Here is a 13,431-nt window from a genome sequence, read left to right on the forward strand (position 1 = left end):
GCCACACCCCTACCCCTTAATTCCCTGGTTGAACTTGATGGACATATGTCTTTTTTCGACCGTACTAACTATGTAACTATGTAACATAACATGGGGGGGGGGGGGGGGGGGGGGGTCTCCTGGCTGTTCACACAGGTGTGTCATTGCTGTACATTGACCATGCATTGCTTCTGTGGTATTGCAAAGGCAAAGACAAATGCTTCCAGCCATCCATTGCACTAATGGATTGGTCATCAGCTGGCTGTCTATGTCCCGCATCAATATAGACCAAAGTACAGAGGGTTAGGCTATGCTATTGTGCACCTACCTGATGCATCAGAAGGTGCGAGGCCCTTGCTAAATTCTGTGCACAGACTTTGAGATCTATACTTTAGACTGTATCTAAACCTGCTCCAACATGGACTGACATTCTGGCCTACTTTCAGCCGATGCGACTTGTCTGTCGCTGAACAGTCGCTTTTTATGTATTCAGCACCTATGTATAATGTTGTAAAAATGCTCTAGAAGCTAAAGTCGCAGAAATGTCACACATATTTGGCCTGCAACTTTCTGTGCGACAAATTCAGACAGGAAAAATCAGTATAAATCCTTAGAAAATTATCCCCCAGTGTCTCCATCTGCTGGCGGTATTGAATAAGCATTGCTGCACTGATGGGGTATGCATTAGACGAAAAAAAAAAGAAAAAGAAGAATAATACGCCCAGAAAAGAGGCGAAAAGGAGAAAAACGTAAAAAAACGTGAAAAAAAAGTAAGAGGAAGAGAAGGGAAAAAAAGGTGGAAATGGGTTTAAAAGTGATTTCGGCGGAGAAATATATATATATATATATATATATATATATATATATATATATATACGCGCACACACACACATATATATAAACGTATTCTCCGTTGAGATATTGCAGCCGCTGCTGTGTCCAGGCCCAGGAGCCTTAGCACTGTGCTGTGATGTCACTCAATACCACTGACATCACTAGGTGTAAACAACATCTCTCCTTTGCTGTGTATGTGACTATGGAGCTGTTTGGTGATGTCGTCTATTATGGCCTTCATAGAAGCAACAGGAGATTGTTGCATCCATCTAGAACCCTCAGAACTACAGTGCTATGATGTCACTCACTTCCACAGGCCTTGCAGAGTGTAAACAACAACAACCCAGCTTTGTTGTGTATGTAACCATAGGGATTTGTGATGTCACCTAGAACCTTCACAGCAGCGACAGCTTTATGAGGAGCATCAGCACTGCTCTGCCTGAGCAGAACCATCACCGCCATAGGTTGTCAAATAACCCGGATTTAACCCACACAGGTAAGTCCAATGGGGTGCAGGCATGTCCTCTATGCTTACAGCTTCCCGTGGGTGTTGGTTTGATACCGTTTGGGGACAGCCAAGGAGGCATCTGCAGGCAACAAAGGTAGGTGTGTGCTTGTGTGTGTGTTTCCTATGCAGATCCTAAGCCCAGTGTCACATGCAAGTAGGAGGAGTAAGAAGGGTTCCTGGCAAATCCGGGTTATGGATTGCATTTAAAAAGGCCCCGTGGGAGTGCAATGGGCCCCTGTCTTGCTGCTTAGCAATAATGGTATGGGTTTAGGTTCTGCTGTGTGTACTGGTGGTTGACTGCCCCCCAGCCCAGAGTGTGCATGGAAAATTGTCTGGCAGCCTCCCTGACAGCAAGCAGTGATAGTGCCCATGAAGGGGACCTTGTTGGGCCCGCCCCTTTCACGGTTATCGCTTCTCGGCCTTTTGGCTAAGATCAAGTGTAGTATCTGTTCTTATCAGTTTAATATCTGATACGTCCCCTATCTGGGGACCATATATTAAATGGATTTTTGAGAACGGGGGCCGATTTCGAAGCTTGCTTCCGTCGCCCTATGCATTGACCCGATATGGCAGTATCTTCGGGTACAGTGCACCACCCCCTTACAGGGTTAAAAAGAAAGATTCCTACTTTCATTGCTACCTGCTTGCTGGCTAGCCAGCTAGCCAGCCCTGTGGGCCTTGCTGCTGCAGCCAAAAAACAAAAGGTGGTGCTGCTGCTGCTGCTTCTGCTGCTTCTGCTTGTGTCTGGCCGCTGTTGGAGCGTCCAGGCACAGGACTTCTGCTGCTGCTGACTAAATGGCCTCCTTAATTGGATCATTTGAGTAGCCAGCACACCTGTGCAGGTAGGGCATGACATGATAGGCAGCTGCCTTGATAGCGGGTGGGTGCTGAATGTTCCTAATTGACAAAATAAGATTAATGCTTATGAAGAAATATAAAATCTCATCCCTTCCCCAATATCGCGCCACACCCCTACCCCTTAATTCCCTGGTTGAACTTGATGGACATATGTCTTTTTTCGACCGTACTAACTATGTAACTATGTAACATAACATGGGGGGGGGGGGGGGGGGTCTCCTGGCTGTTCACACAGGTGTGTCATTGCTGTACATTGACCATGCATTGCTTCTGTGGTATTGCAAAGGCAAAGACAAATGCTTCCAGCCATCCATTGCACTAATGGATTGGTCATCAGCTGGCTGTCTATGTCCCGCATCAATATAGACCAAAGTACAGAGGGTTAGGCTATGCTATTGTGCACCTACCTGATGCATCAGAAGGTGCGAGGCCCTTGCTAAATTCTGTGCACAGACTTTGAGATCTATACTTTAGACTGTATCTAAACCTGCTCCAACATGGACTGACATTCTGGCCTACTTTCAGCCGATGCGACTTGTCTGTCGCTGAACAGTCGCTTTTTATGTATTCAGCACCTATGTATAATGTTGTAAAAATGCTCTAGAAGCTAAAGTCGCAGAAATGTCACACATATTTGGCCTGCAACTTTCTGTGCGACAAATTCAGACAGGAAAAATCAGTATAAATCCTTAGAAAATTATCCCCCAGTGTCTCCATCTGCTGGCGGTATTGAATAAGCATTGCTGCACTGATGGGGTATGCATTAGACGAAAAAAAAGAAGAAAAAGAAGAATAATACGCCCAGAAAAGAGGCGAAAAGGAGAAAAACGTAAAAAAACGTGAAAAAAAAGTAAGAGGAAGAGAAGGGAAAAAAAGGTGGAAATGGGTTTAAAAGTGATTTCGGCGGAGAAATATATATATATATATATATATATATATATATATATATATATACGCGCACACACACACATATATATAAACGTATTCTCCGTTGAGATATTGCAGCCGCTGCTGTGTCCAGGCCCAGGAGCCTTAGCACTGTGCTGTGATGTCACTCAATACCACTGACATCACTAGGTGTAAACAACATCTCTCCTTTGCTGTGTATGTGACTATGGAGCTGTTTGGTGATGTCGTCTATTATGGCCTTCATAGAAGCAACAGGAGATTGTTGCATCCATCTAGAACCCTCAGAACTACAGTGCTATGATGTCACTCACTTCCACAGGCCTTGCAGAGTGTAAACAACAACAACCCAGCTTTGTTGTGTATGTAACCATAGGGATTTGTGATGTCACCTAGAACCTTCACAGCAGCGACAGCTTTATGAGGAGCATCAGCACTGCTCTGCCTGAGCAGAACCATCACCGCCATAGGTTGTCAAATAACCCGGATTTAACCCACACAGGTAAGTCCAATGGGGTGCAGGCATGTCCTCTATGCTTACAGCTTCCCGTGGGTGTTGGTTTGATACCGTTTGGGGACAGCCAAGGAGGCATCTGCAGGCAACAAAGGTAGGTGTGTGCTTGTGTGTGTGTTTCCTATGCAGATCCTAAGCCCAGTGTCACATGCAAGTAGGAGGAGTAAGAAGGGTTCCTGGCAAATCCGGGTTATGGATTGCATTTAAAAAGGCCCCGTGGGAGTGCAATGGGCCCCTGTCTTGCTGCTTAGCAATAATGGTATGGGTTTAGGTTCTGCTGTGTGTACTGGTGGTTGACTGCCCCCCAGCCCAGAGTGTGCATGGAAAATTGTCTGGCAGCCTCCCTGACAGCAAGCAGTGATAGTGCCCATGAAGGGGACCTTGTTGGGCCCGCCCCTTTCACGGTTATCGCTTCTCGGCCTTTTGGCTAAGATCAAGTGTAGTATCTGTTCTTATCAGTTTAATATCTGATACGTCCCCTATCTGGGGACCATATATTAAATGGATTTTTGAGAACGGGGGCCGATTTCGAAGCTTGCTTCCGTCGCCCTATGCATTGACCCGATATGGCAGTATCTTCGGGTACAGTGCACCACCCCCTTACAGGGTTAAAAAGAAAGATTCCTACTTTCATTGCTACCTGCTTGCTGGCTAGCCAGCTAGCCAGCCCTGTGGGCCTTGCTGCTGCAGCCAAAAAACAAAAGGTGGTGCTGCTGCTGCTGCTTCTGCTGCTTCTGCTTGTGTCTGGCCGCTGTTGGAGCGTCCAGGCACAGGACTTCTGCTGCTGCTGACTAAATGGCCTCCTTAATTGGATCATTTGAGTAGCCAGCACACCTGTGCAGGTAGGGCATGACATGATAGGCAGCTGCCTTGATAGCGGGTGGGTGCTGAATGTTCCTAATTGACAAAATAAGATTAATGCTTATGACGAAATATAAAATCTCATCCCTTCCCCAATATCGCGCCACACCCCTACCCCTTAATTCCCTGGTTGAACTTGATGGACATATGTCTTTTTTCGACCGTACTAACTATGTAACTATGTAACATAACATGGGGGGGGGGGGTCTCCTGGCTGTTCACACAGGTGTGTCATTGCTGTACATTGACCATGCATTGCTTCTGTGGTATTGCAAAGGCAAAGACAAATGCTTCCAGCCATCCATTGCACTAATGGATTGGTCATCAGCTGGCTGTCTATGTCCCGCATCAATATAGACCAAAGTACAGAGGGTTAGGCTATGCTATTGTGCACCTACCTGATGCATCAGAAGGTGCGAGGCCCTTGCTAAATTCTGTGCACAGACTTTGAGATCTATACTTTAGACTGTATCTAAACCTGCTCCAACATGGACTGACATTCTGGCCTACTTTCAGCCGATGCGACTTGTCTGTCGCTGAACAGTCGCTTTTTATGTATTCAGCACCTATGTATAATGTTGTAAAAATGCTCTAGAAGCTAAAGTCGCAGAAATGTCACACATATTTGGCCTGCAACTTTCTGTGCGACAAATTCAGACAGGAAAAATCAGTATAAATCCTTAGAAAATTATCCCCCAGTGTCTCCATCTGCTGGCGGTATTGAATAAGCATTGCTGCACTGATGGGGTATGCATTAGACGAAAAAAAAGAAGAAAAAGAAGAATAATACGCCCAGAAAAGAGGCGAAAAGGAGAAAAACGTAAAAAAACGTGAAAAAAAAGTAAGAGGAAGAGAAGGGAAAAAAAGGTGGAAATGGGTTTAAAAGTGATTTCGGCGGAGAAATATATATATATATATATATATATATATATATATATATATATATACGCGCACACACACACATATATATAAACGTATTCTCCGTTGAGATATTGCAGCCGCTGCTGTGTCCAGGCCCAGGAGCCTTAGCACTGTGCTGTGATGTCACTCAATACCACTGACATCACTAGGTGTAAACAACATCTCTCCTTTGCTGTGTATGTGACTATGGAGCTGTTTGGTGATGTCGTCTATTATGGCCTTCATAGAAGCAACAGGAGATTGTTGCATCCATCTAGAACCCTCAGAACTACAGTGCTATGATGTCACTCACTTCCACAGGCCTTGCAGAGTGTAAACAACAACAACCCAGCTTTGTTGTGTATGTAACCATAGGGATTTGTGATGTCACCTAGAACCTTCACAGCAGCGACAGCTTTATGAGGAGCATCAGCACTGCTCTGCCTGAGCAGAACCATCACCGCCATAGGTTGTCAAATAACCCGGATTTAACCCACACAGGTAAGTCCAATGGGGTGCAGGCATGTCCTCTATGCTTACAGCTTCCCGTGGGTGTTGGTTTGATACCGTTTGGGGACAGCCAAGGAGGCATCTGCAGGCAACAAAGGTAGGTGTGTGCTTGTGTGTGTGTTTCCTATGCAGATCCTAAGCCCAGTGTCACATGCAAGTAGGAGGAGTAAGAAGGGTTCCTGGCAAATCCGGGTTATGGATTGCATTTAAAAAGGCCCCGTGGGAGTGCAATGGGCCCCTGTCTTGCTGCTTAGCAATAATGGTATGGGTTTAGGTTCTGCTGTGTGTACTGGTGGTTGACTGCCCCCCAGCCCAGAGTGTGCATGGAAAATTGTCTGGCAGCCTCCCTGACAGCAAGCAGTGATAGTGCCCATGAAGGGGACCTTGTTGGGCCCGCCCCTTTCACGGTTATCGCTTCTCGGCCTTTTGGCTAAGATCAAGTGTAGTATCTGTTCTTATCAGTTTAATATCTGATACGTCCCCTATCTGGGGACCATATATTAAATGGATTTTTGAGAACGGGGGCCGATTTCGAAGCTTGCTTCCGTCGCCCTATGCATTGACCCGATATGGCAGTATCTTCGGGTACAGTGCACCACCCCCTTACAGGGTTAAAAAGAAAGATTCCTACTTTCATTGCTACCTGCTTGCTGGCTAGCCAGCTAGCCAGCCCTGTGGGCCTTGCTGCTGCAGCCAAAAAACAAAAGGTGGTGCTGCTGCTGCTGCTTCTGCTGCTTCTGCTTGTGTCTGGCCGCTGTTGGAGCGTCCAGGCACAGGACTTCTGCTGCTGCTGACTAAATGGCCTCCTTAATTGGATCATTTGAGTAGCCAGCACACCTGTGCAGGTAGGGCATGACATGATAGGCAGCTGCCTTGATAGCGGGTGGGTGCTGAATGTTCCTAATTGACAAAATAAGATTAATGCTTATGACGAAATATAAAATCTCATCCCTTCCCCAATATCGCGCCACACCCCTACCCCTTAATTCCCTGGTTGAACTTGATGGACATATGTCTTTTTTCGACCGTACTAACTATGTAACTATGTAACATAACATGGGGGGGGGGGTCTCCTGGCTGTTCACACAGGTGTGTCATTGCTGTACATTGACCATGCATTGCTTCTGTGGTATTGCAAAGGCAAAGACAAATGCTTCCAGCCATCCATTGCACTAATGGATTGGTCATCAGCTGGCTGTCTATGTCCCGCATCAATATAGACCAAAGTACAGAGGGTTAGGCTATGCTATTGTGCACCTACCTGATGCATCAGAAGGTGCGAGGCCCTTGCTAAATTCTGTGCACAGACTTTGAGATCTATACTTTAGACTGTATCTAAACCTGCTCCAACATGGACTGACATTCTGGCCTACTTTCAGCCGATGCGACTTGTCTGTCGCTGAACAGTCGCTTTTTATGTATTCAGCACCTATGTATAATGTTGTAAAAATGCTCTAGAAGCTAAAGTCGCAGAAATGTCACACATATTTGGCCTGCAACTTTCTGTGCGACAAATTCAGACAGGAAAAATCAGTATAAATCCTTAGAAAATTATCCCCCAGTGTCTCCATCTGCTGGCGGTATTGAATAAGCATTGCTGCACTGATGGGGTATGCATTAGACGAAAAAAAAGAAGAAAAAGAAGAATAATACGCCCAGAAAAGAGGCGAAAAGGAGAAAAACGTAAAAAAACGTGAAAAAAAAGTAAGAGGAAGAGAAGGGAAAAAAAGGTGGAAATGGGTTTAAAAGTGATTTCGGCGGAGAAATATATATATATATATATATATATATATATATATATATATATATACGCGCACACACACACATATATATAAACGTATTCTCCGTTGAGATATTGCAGCCGCTGCTGTGTCCAGGCCCAGGAGCCTTAGCACTGTGCTGTGATGTCACTCAATACCACTGACATCACTAGGTGTAAACAACATCTCTCCTTTGCTGTGTATGTGACTATGGAGCTGTTTGGTGATGTCGTCTATTATGGCCTTCATAGAAGCAACAGGAGATTGTTGCATCCATCTAGAGCCCTCAGAACTACAGTGCTATGATGTCACTCACTTCCACAGGCCTTGCAGAGTGTAAACAACAACAACCCAGCTTTGTTGTGTATGTAACCATAGGGATTTGTGATGTCACCTAGAACCTTCACAGCAGCGACAGCTTTATGAGGAGCATCAGCACTGCTCTGCCTGAGCAAAACCATCACCGCCATAGGTTGTCAAATAACCCGGATTTAACCCACACAGGTAAGTCCAATGGGGTGCAGGCATGTCCTCTATGCTTACAGCTTCCCGTGGGTGTTGGTTTGATACCGTTTGGGGACAGCCAAGGAGGCATCTGCAGGCAACAAAGGTAGGTGTGTGCTTGTGTGTGTGTTTCCTATGCAGATCCTAAGCCCAGTGTCACATGCAAGTAGGAGGAGTAAGAAGGGTTCCTGGCAAATCCGGGTTATGGATTGCATTTAAAAAGGCCCCGTGGGAGTGCAATGGGCCCCTGTCTTGCTGCTTAGCAATAATGGTATGGGTTTAGGTTCTGCTGTGTGTACTGGTGGTTGACTGCCCCCCAGCCCAGAGTGTGCATGGAAAATTGTCTGGCAGCCTCCCTGACAGCAAGCAGTGATAGTGCCCATGAAGGGGACCTTGTTGGGCCCGCCCCTTTCACGGTTATCGCTTCTCGGCCTTTTGGCTAAGATCAAGTGTAGTATCTGTTCTTATCAGTTTAATATCTGATACGTCCCCTATCTGGGGACCATATATTAAATGGATTTTTGAGAACGGGGGCCGATTTCGAAGCTTGCTTCCGTCGCCCTATGCATTGACCCGATATGGCAGTATCTTCGGGTACAGTGCACCACCCCCTTACAGGGTTAAAAAGAAAGATTCCTACTTTCATTGCTACCTGCTTGCTGGCTAGCCAGCTAGCCAGCCCTGTGGGCCTTGCTGCTGCAGCCAAAAAACAAAAGGTGGTGCTGCTGCTGCTGCTTCTGCTGCTTCTGCTTGTGTCTGGCCGCTGTTGGAGCGTCCAGGCACAGGACTTCTGCTGCTGCTGACTAAATGGCCTCCTTAATTGGATCATTTGAGTAGCCAGCACACCTGTGCAGGTAGGGCATGACATGATAGGCAGCTGCCTTGATAGCGGGTGGGTGCTGAATGTTCCTAATTGACAAAATAAGATTAATGCTTATGAAGAAATATAAAATCTCATCCCTTCCCCAATATCGCGCCACACCCCTACCCCTTAATTCCCTGGTTGAACTTGATGGACATATGTCTTTTTTCGACCGTACTAACTATGTAACTATGTAACATAACATGGGGGGGGGGGGGGGGTCTCCTGGCTGTTCACACAGGTGTGTCATTGCTGTACATTGACCATGCATTGCTTCTGTGGTATTGCAAAGGCAAAGACAAATGCTTCCAGCCATCCATTGCACTAATGGATTGGTCATCAGCTGGCTGTCTATGTCCCGCATCAATATAGACCAAAGTACAGAGGGTTAGGCTATGCTATTGTGCACCTACCTGATGCATCAGAAGGTGCGAGGCCCTTGCTAAATTCTGTGCACAGACTTTGAGATCTATACTTTAGACTGTATCTAAACCTGCTCCAACATGGACTGACATTCTGGCCTACTTTCAGCCGATGCGACTTGTCTGTCGCTGAACAGTCGCTTTTTATGTATTCAGCACCTATGTATAATGTTGTAAAAATGCTCTAGAAGCTAAAGTCGCAGAAATGTCACACATATTTGGCCTGCAACTTTCTGTGCGACAAATTCAGACAGGAAAAATCAGTATAAATCCTTAGAAAATTATCCCCCAGTGTCTCCATCTGCTGGCGGTATTGAATAAGCATTGCTGCACTGATGGGGTATGCATTAGACGAAAAAAAAGAAGAAAAAGAAGAATAATACGCCCAGAAAAGAGGCGAAAAGGAGAAAAACGTAAAAAAACGTGAAAAAAAAGTAAGAGGAAGAGAAGGGAAAAAAAGGTGGAAATGGGTTTAAAAGTGATTTCGGCGGAGAAATATATATATATATATATATATATATATATATATATATATATACGCGCACACACACACATATATATAAACGTATTCTCCGTTGAGATATTGCAGCCGCTGCTGTGTCCAGGCCCAGGAGCCTTAGCACTGTGCTGTGATGTCACTCAATACCACTGACATCACTAGGTGTAAACAACATCTCTCCTTTGCTGTGTATGTGACTATGGAGCTGTTTGGTGATGTCGTCTATTATGGCCTTCATAGAAGCAACAGGAGATTGTTGCATCCATCTAGAACCCTCAGAACTACAGTGCTATGATGTCACTCACTTCCACAGGCCTTGCAGAGTGTAAACAACAACAACCCAGCTTTGTTGTGTATGTAACCATAGGGATTTGTGATGTCACCTAGAACCTTCACAGCAGCGACAGCTTTATGAGGAGCATCAGCACTGCTCTGCCTGAGCAGAACCATCACCGCCATAGGTTGTCAAATAACCCGGATTTAACCCACACAGGTAAGTCCAATGGGGTGCAGGCATGTCCTCTATGCTTACAGCTTCCCGTGGGTGTTGGTTTGATACCGTTTGGGGACAGCCAAGGAGGCATCTGCAGGCAACAAAGGTAGGTGTGTGCTTGTGTGTGTGTTTCCTATGCAGATCCTAAGCCCAGTGTCACATGCAAGTAGGAGGAGTAAGAAGGGTTCCTGGCAAATCCGGGTTATGGATTGCATTTAAAAAGGCCCCGTGGGAGTGCAATGGGCCCCTGTCTTGCTGCTTAGCAATAATGGTATGGGTTTAGGTTCTGCTGTGTGTACTGGTGGTTGACTGCCCCCCAGCCCAGAGTGTGCATGGAAAATTGTCTGGCAGCCTCCCTGACAGCAAGCAGTGATAGTGCCCATGAAGGGGACCTTGTTGGGCCCGCCCCTTTCACGGTTATCGCTTCTCGGCCTTTTGGCTAAGATCAAGTGTAGTATCTGTTCTTATCAGTTTAATATCTGATACGTCCCCTATCTGGGGACCATATATTAAATGGATTTTTGAGAACGGGGGCCGATTTCGAAGCTTGCTTCCGTCGCCCTATGCATTGACCCGATATGGCAGTATCTTCGGGTACAGTGCACCACCCCCTTACAGGGTTAAAAAGAAAGATTCCTACTTTCATTGCTACCTGCTTGCTGGCTAGCCAGCTAGCCAGCCCTGTGGGCCTTGCTGCTGCAGCCAAAAAACAAAAGGTGGTGCTGCTGCTGCTGCTTCTGCTGCTTCTGCTTGTGTCTGGCCGCTGTTGGAGCGTCCAGGCACAGGACTTCTGCTGCTGCTGACTAAATGGCCTCCTTAATTGGATCATTTGAGTAGCCAGCACACCTGTGCAGGTAGGGCATGACATGATAGGCAGCTGCCTTGATAGCGGGTGGGTGCTGAATGTTCCTAATTGACAAAATAAGATTAATGCTTATGAAGAAATATAAAATCTCATCCCTTCCTCAATATCGCGCCACACCCCTACCCCTTAATTCCCTGGTTGAACTTGATGGACATATGTCTTTTTTCGACCGTACTAACTATGTAACTATGTAACATAACATGGGGGGGGGGGGGGGGGGGGTCTCCTGGCTGTTCACACAGGTGTGTCATTGCTGTACATTGACCATGCATTGCTTCTGTGGTATTGCAAAGGCAAAGACAAATGCTTCCAGCCATCCATTGCACTAATGGATTGGTCATCAGCTGGCTGTCTATGTCCCGCATCAATATAGACCAAAGTACAGAGGGTTAGGCTATGCTATTGTGCACCTACCTGATGCATCAGAAGGTGCAAGGCCCTTGCTAAATTCTGTGCACAGACTTTGAGATCTATACTTTAGACTGTATCTAAACCTGCTCCAACATGGACTGACATTCTGGCCTACTTTCAGCCGATGCGACTTGTCTGTCGCTGAACAGTCGCTTTTTATGTATTCAGCACCTATGTATAATGTTGTAAAAATGCTCTAGAAGCTAAAGTCGCAGAAATGTCACACATATTTGGCCTGCAACTTTCTGTGCGACAAATTCAGACAGGAAAAATCAGTATAAATCCTTAGAAAATTATCCCCCAGTGTCTCCATCTGCTGGCGGTATTGAATAAGCATTGCTGCACTGATGGGGTATGCATTAGACGAAAAAAAAGAAGAAAAAGAAGAATAATACGCCCAGAAAAGAGGCGAAAAGGAGAAAACGTAAAAAAACGTGAAAAAAAAGTAAGAGGAAGAGAAGGGAAAAAAAGGTGGAAATGGGTTTAAAAGTGATTTCGGCGGAGAAATATATATATATATATATATATATATATATATATATATATACGCGCACACACACACATATATATAAACGTATTCTCCGTTGAGATATTGCAGCCGCTGCTGTGTCCAGGCCCAGGAGCCTTAGCACTGTGCTGTGATGTCACTCAATACCACTGACATCACTAGGTGTAAACAACATCTCTCCTTTGCTGTGTATGTGACTATGGAGCTGTTTGGTGATGTCGTCTATTATGGCCTTCATAGAAGCAACAGGAGATTGTTGCATCCATCTAGAACCCTCAGAACTACAGTGCTATGATGTCACTCACTTCCACAGGCCTTGCAGAGTGTAAACAACAACAACCCAGCTTTGTTGTGTATGTAACCATAGGGATTTGTGATGTCACCTAGAACCTTCACAGCAGCGACAGCTTTATGAGGAGCATCAGCACTGCTCTGCCTGAGCAGAACCATCACCGCCATAGGTTGTCAAATAACCCGGATTTAACCCACACAGGTAAGTCCAATGGGGTGCAGGCATGTCCTCTATGCTTACAGCTTCCCGTGGGTGTTGGTTTGATACCGTTTGGGGACAGCCAAGGAGGCATCTGCAGGCAACAAAGGTAGGTGTGTGCTTGTGTGTGTGTTTCCTATGCAGATCCTAAGCCCAGTGTCACATGCAAGTAGGAGGAGTAAGAAGGGTTCCTGGCAAATCCGGGTTATGGATTGCATTTAAAAAGGCCCCGTGGGAGTGCAATGGGCCCCTGTCTTGCTGCTTAGCAATAATGGTATGGGTTTAGGTTCTGCTGTGTGTACTGGTGGTTGACTGCCCCCCAGCCCAGAGTGTGCATGGAAAATTGTCTGGCAGCCTCCCTGACAGCAAGCAGTGATAGTGCCCATGAAGGGGACCTTGTTGGGCCCGCCCCTTTCACGGTTATCGCTTCTCGGCCTTTTGGCTAAGATCAAGTGTAGTATCTGTTCTTATCAGTTTAATATCTGATACGTCCCCTATCTGGGGACCATATATTAAATGGATTTTTGAGAACGGGGGCCGATTTCGAAGCTTTGCTTCCGTCGCCCTATGCATTGACCCGATATGGCAGTATCTTCGGGTACAGTGCACCACCCCCTTACAGGGTTAAAAAGAAAGATTCCTACTTTCATTGCTACCTGCTTGCTGGCTAGCCAGCTAGCCAGCCCTGTGGGCCTTGCTGCTGCAGCCAAAAAACAAAAGGTGGTGCTGCTGCTGCTGCTTCTGCTG

General features: G+C 46.1%; 6 non-coding genes across 6 annotated transcripts; all 6 read left to right on the plus strand.

The window, feature by feature from the left end:
- The first annotated feature begins 1,728 nt into the window (after positions 1-1,728).
- LOC130311246 (U2 spliceosomal RNA) lies at positions 1,729-1,919 on the plus strand. Its single transcript, XR_008859659.1, has one exon. It is a non-coding gene; the product is annotated as a U2 spliceosomal RNA (small nuclear RNA).
- A 2,087-nt stretch (positions 1,920-4,006) lies between these two features.
- Positions 4,007-4,197, plus strand: LOC130311247 (U2 spliceosomal RNA). The gene has a single exon (XR_008859660.1). It is a non-coding gene; the product is annotated as a U2 spliceosomal RNA (small nuclear RNA).
- A 2,083-nt stretch (positions 4,198-6,280) lies between these two features.
- Positions 6,281-6,471, plus strand: LOC130311248 (U2 spliceosomal RNA). Its single transcript, XR_008859661.1, has one exon. It is a non-coding gene; the product is annotated as a U2 spliceosomal RNA (small nuclear RNA).
- A 2,082-nt stretch (positions 6,472-8,553) lies between these two features.
- Positions 8,554-8,744, plus strand: LOC130311249 (U2 spliceosomal RNA). Its single transcript, XR_008859662.1, has one exon. It is a non-coding gene; the product is annotated as a U2 spliceosomal RNA (small nuclear RNA).
- A 2,085-nt stretch (positions 8,745-10,829) lies between these two features.
- Positions 10,830-11,020, plus strand: LOC130311250 (U2 spliceosomal RNA). The gene has a single exon (XR_008859663.1). It is a non-coding gene; the product is annotated as a U2 spliceosomal RNA (small nuclear RNA).
- Positions 11,021-13,106: 2,086 nt separating this feature from the next.
- LOC130311269 (U2 spliceosomal RNA) lies at positions 13,107-13,298 on the plus strand. Its single transcript, XR_008859681.1, has one exon. It is a non-coding gene; the product is annotated as a U2 spliceosomal RNA (small nuclear RNA).
- The last annotated feature ends 133 nt before the right edge of the window (positions 13,299-13,431 follow it).

This window comes from Hyla sarda, unplaced genomic scaffold (genome assembly GCF_029499605.1).
Source record: "Hyla sarda isolate aHylSar1 unplaced genomic scaffold, aHylSar1.hap1 scaffold_1620, whole genome shotgun sequence".
Taxonomy (NCBI): Eukaryota; Metazoa; Chordata; class Amphibia; order Anura; family Hylidae; genus Hyla; species Hyla sarda.